The sequence below is a fragment of the Dipodomys ordii genome, unplaced genomic scaffold, assembly GCF_000151885.1.
Source record: "Dipodomys ordii isolate 6190 unplaced genomic scaffold, Dord_2.0 Scaffold53, whole genome shotgun sequence".
Taxonomy (NCBI): Eukaryota; Metazoa; Chordata; class Mammalia; order Rodentia; family Heteromyidae; genus Dipodomys; species Dipodomys ordii.
Genome location: NW_012267269.1, coordinates 1,960,468 through 1,965,866, shown reverse-complemented (window position 1 = coordinate 1,965,866; position 5,399 = coordinate 1,960,468).

Below are 5,399 nucleotides of genomic sequence, written 5' to 3'. Positions count from 1 at the left end.
CTACCACTGAGCCACCTTCCCAGCTCAACATCTCAAACTTGTAAGTTAGGCAAGAGCTCAAGATATAAAATAAATACACAGTAAATAATATAGTATGTTTAGGAAGGTGGCTCAATAGTTGAGTGCTTACCTTGCATGCATGAGGCCCTGGGTTCAATTCCTCAGCACCACATAAGCAGAAAAAGCCAGAAGTGGCACTGTGGCTTCAGTGGTAGACTGCTATTCTTTTTTTTTTTTTTTTTTGCCAGTCGTGGGACCTGAACTCTGGGCCTGGGCGCTGTCCCTCAGTTCTTCAGCTCAAGGCTAGTGCTCTACCATTTGAGCCACAGTGCCATTTCCAGCTTTTTCTGCTTATGTGGGGCTGAGGAATCGAACCCAGGGCCTCATGCATGCAAGGCAAGCACTCTACCACTGAGCCACCTTCCCAAGCCTAGATTGTTATTCTTGAACTGAATTGCTGAGGGACAGTGCCTAGGTCCAGACTTCAGGCCCCATGACCAACAAAAATAAATAAATAAATAATATAGTATTATAATACAATAGATATCTACTTACAGTATTTTTGTACAGTAGCAAATTACACTTGCACACTAAAATTAAAACAATAATCACTCCAAAAAATGAAATATTTCTTCGTAAGTCTAACAAGCATGCGTGGGACTTGAAAACTATGCAATGTCAATAAGAGAAATGAAAGAAAAAATAAATTAATGGACAGACTGAGTTTACGGTTAAGAAGACTAAAGCTAATAAATATTAAAAATTTCCTCAAATAGATATGTTTCATTCGTATCAGGATTCCAGCAAGATTTGTTAGTATATCTGGACAAACATATTCTAAAATTTATATGGAAAAACAAAGAAACAAGAATAGTGGCGCATACTTGTAACCCTGGCATTTGAGCTGCTGAGACAGGAAGGTTGTAACCTCAAGGATAGCTTGGGCTAGCTACATAGAGACACCGTCTCACCTTTTGGCCTCCACACACACATACAAAGAAGAATATTCCAAAGTTTTTTCTGTGTGTGTTTGACCATGCGGGAGCTTGAACTCAGGGCCTACGTGCTGTCCCTGACTTTTTTTGCTCAAGGTTAGTGTCTACCATACCTCCACTTCCAGCTGTTTTGCAACTGCTTATGAATCTATACTGAGTCCATATATAAACAACACATGGCTTCTTGTGAACTTCCAAGAGACAAAGAAAATCAGTGAGTGTCAGTAGAAATAGACTCAGTTACTTGCATTTTTTTTTTTTTTTGAGACAAGGTATCGGTTTGCAGCCTGGTTGGCCTTGAACTCATGATCCTCCTGCATCAAGCTTCCAGTGTTTTGTGATTACAAATATGGGTCACCATGTCCAGCTCTAAAGTTATTTGTTACAAAAAAAAAGAAGAGACAAAGTGTTACTTATATAGATGTGTTTGTGAAATTCAAACTTGCCACATTCATGTGAATTTTCACTTGAAGAACTTGCATAGTTTTGCTGGGTTTTTTTCTTTTTTTAGTAGCACTTATGGCTTAAGAGAGAAAGCAGATAATAACCCAATTCTGTCTCTTCCATCTTTTGAGTTGTAGAGAGTGAGAAAGACTCCCACAAGAACAGAGTAAATATAGTATTGATAAGAAACACAGAATAAGCCAGGGGCTGGCGGCTCACGCCTGTAATCTTAGCTATTCAGCAGGCTGAGATCTGAGGATCACTGTTAAAAGCCAGCCTTGGCAGGAAAGTCCATGAGACTCTTATCTCCAATAAACCACTAGAAAACTGGAAGTGGTGCTGTGGCTCAAGCGGTAGAGTACTCGCCATGAGCTGAAATGTGCAGGGACAGTGTCCAAGCCCAGAGTTCAAACTCCATGGCTGACCAAAAAAACCCACCAAACTGACAAAAAACAAAAATTCAGAATAGTAGAGTATTTCTCCTTCCTTCCAAACAAATACATCTTCTTAGCCATTCTCATTACTCATCTTTAGAACTTGTCATTCACTAATATATCATCTTCACACGGATGAAGTACTACTAGTTAGTGAAACTTGATTTTTTTTTATAAAAGTTTGGTATTATTATTATTTTTATTATTATTATTGTTATTTGTCGGTCATGGGGCTTGAACTCTGGGCTTGGGCCCTGTCCCTGCACTCTTGGGCTCAAGGCAAGGGCTCTAACACTTGAGCCATAGCACCACTAATGGTTTTCTAGTGGTTTATTGGAGGTAAAAGTCTCATGGACTTTCCTGTCTGGGCTGGCTTTGAACCATAATCCTCAGATCTCAGCCTTCTGAGAAGCTAGGATTACAGGCGTGAGCCATGGGCAACCAGCTAAGTTTGTTATTGTTATTTTTTTATTTTTTTGGTCAGTCGTGGGGCTTGAACTCTGGGCCTGGGCACTGTCCCTCAGCTCTTCAGCTCAAGGCGAGCACTCTACCACTTGAGCTACAGCGCCACTTCCGGTTTTCCGGTGGTTTTATTGGAGATAGGAGTCTCACCGTCTCTCCTGCCCGGGCTGGCTTTGAACCAAGATCCTCAGATCTCAGCCTCCTGAGTAGCTAGGATTACAGGCGTGAGCCAACAGCGCCTAGCTGTTATTGTTATTATAAAAGTAATATGCAGAGGGGCTGGCAAGGTGGTTCAGTGGTAGAGTGCTTGCTGCATGCATGAGGACCTGGGTTTGATTCCTCAGCACCACATAAACAGAAAAAACTGGAAGTGGCTCAAGTCATAAAGTGCTAGCCTTGAGCTGAAGAGCTGAGGGAAAGGGGCCAGGCCCAGAGTTCAAACTCTACAACCAACTCCCCCTCCCCCACCTTGCTCAAAGCTGGTGCTCTACCACTTGAGGAATGCCTCTAATCCAGCATTTTGCCTGTTAATGGGAGATGGAGTCTTTAGGTTTTTTTTCTGAATGGATTGGGTTAAAATGTTGAGCAACCTTTGTCCAGTGAAGCTTGATTCAAATTTTTTTTTTTTTTAGTTTTAGCAAGGATTTTAGTATAACAGGATTAACAGGGGGAAAAAAAAAACAGAAAAAGAAACATTTCCTGTTCTCTATGCAGGACATGGGAATTAAGGCCTAGTTTGATTCTTGAAATGCAAATAGAAAATTTCTCAAAACTATTAAATATTTCTACATATACTGGTTAAAAATCAAGGATAAATGTCTAAGTGTTTATTTCAAATTGAATTCATTATCCAATGATACATTTTCAAAGCATATTATATCATATAGTTGTTTTGTTGTTTTTTTTTTTTTTGCCGGTTGTGGGGCTTGAACTCTGGGCCTGGGCGCTGTTCCTCAGCTCTTCAGCTCAAGGCTAGCACTCTACCACTTGAGCCACAGCCCCCCTTCGAGCTTTTTCTGCTTATGTGGTGCTAAGGAATCAAACCCAGGGTTTACGCATGCAAGGCAAGCACTCTACTACTGAGCCACTTTCCCAGCCCCATATAGTATTTTTTACTTAACCTTAATTTTAGTTTATCTCATACAAATTAAAAGTTCTACCATACGATTAGAGAAAATAAAATATACACTAACCACCTTGCTGTGTTGTATTTAGCAAATATATTTTTCTTTTTAATTAACTACATGTGTTTTGAAGCTGACATCTATGGCTTATAGCTGTAATCCTAGCTACTTAGGAGACTGAGATCAAGAGGATTGAAATTCAAAGCCAGCTTGATTAAAAAAGTCCATGAGACTTCATGTCTAAAATAACCAGCAAAAAACATGTGCTGGACATATGGTTCAAGTAATAGAGCATCAGCCAAGCCAACCAAGCAAGTACAAGGTCTTCAATTCAAACACACAATACAGCAGGGAAGGTGGCTCAGTGGTAAAGCGCTTGCCTTGCACGCTTGAGGCCCTGATTCGATTCCTCAGCACCCATAAGCAAAAAAAAAAAAAAAAGCCGGAAGTGGCGCTGTGGCTCAAGGGTAGAGCACTAGCTTTGAACTGAAGAGCTGAGGGGCAGCGCCCAGGCTCAGAGTTCAGGCCCACGACAGGACCCAAAACAAAAACAAAAACAAAAAAAAAAAAAACACAGACAATACAAAGAAATATAAAGAGGGGGGAAAAAGTGAGTGAGAACATACAAGAAAGAACATTAGCTGGGCACCAGTGGCTCACACCTGTAATCCTAGCTACTCAGGAGGCTGAGATCTGAGGATCACGTCTCGGTTCAAAGCCATCCTGCGCAGGAAAGTCCATGAGACTCTTATCTCCAATAAACCACTAGAAAACTGGAAATGGTGCTGTGGCTCAAGTGGTAGAGCGCTCACCTTGAGCTGAAGAGAGCAGAGACAGCATCCAAGTCCAGAGTCCAAGCCCCACAACTAACCAAAAAAAAAAAGGTGCCATTGGGACAGTAGCATACAGTCTAGGCAGCACTCATTGGAGACATCACAGGTCACCCATCAATCTCTGTCCTTGTGTAGCTTCTTTTCCAATTGGCTGAGCATTCAGACTCATTAAGACTTCTCTTATCCCATGAATCTGAAGACAATATTCTTCAGCCCATTGGCAGATCACCTTAGAAAGTATATCTAGTCACTGTCTCACAAGCTTGCTTTTTATTTATTTATTTTAAATAAGTTTTTATTGTGAAAATACTGTACAGAGGGGTTACAATCACATGAGCAAGATAATGAGTACATTTTTTTTTTTTTTTTGTCAGTCCTGGGGCTTGAACTCTGGGCTTGGGCACTGTCCCTGTGCTCTTCAGCTCAAGGCAAGCTGTCTACCGCTTGAGCCACAGGGCCACTTCTGGTTTTCTAGTGGTTTATTGGAGATAAGAGTCTCACGGACTTTCTAGCTCGAGCTGGCTTTGAACCTCAAACCTCAGATCTCAGCCTGCTGAGTAGCTAGGATTACAGGAGTGAGCCAAAGGTGCCAGGCATGAGTACAATTCTTATCAAGCATTGTTGCCTCCTCCTTTGTTTTTTCTCCTGCCATCCCTTCCCTCCTATCTCCACAACTACATCCCTCCCTGCCCCCCTATTCTTAAATTTTTTGTTGTTGTTTTTAACCTACTGGTCAAAGCTCTCATTTTTTTTTTTTTGTTTTTATTGGAGGGTAACTGGTCCTGGGGCTTAAATTTAGGGCCTAGGCATCTCCCTTAACTATTTTTTTCAAGGCTAGTGCTCTACCACTTTAGCCACAGCTCCATTTCCTACATGTGGCTGGTTAATTGGAGATAAAGAGTCTCACAGGATTTCCTGCTCTGGGTACCTTCCAATGGAGACTCCTAACACTCAGTCTGCTGAGAAGCTAGCATTATGGGCACCCAGCTTCTGATTGCTTTTTGATATTCACGGTGGAAAACTTACACTGACTTTATCATGCCTCTGACTGAAATGGATCTTTGATTACTATTCTTATAAAAGTTTATTATTATAATAATTATTATA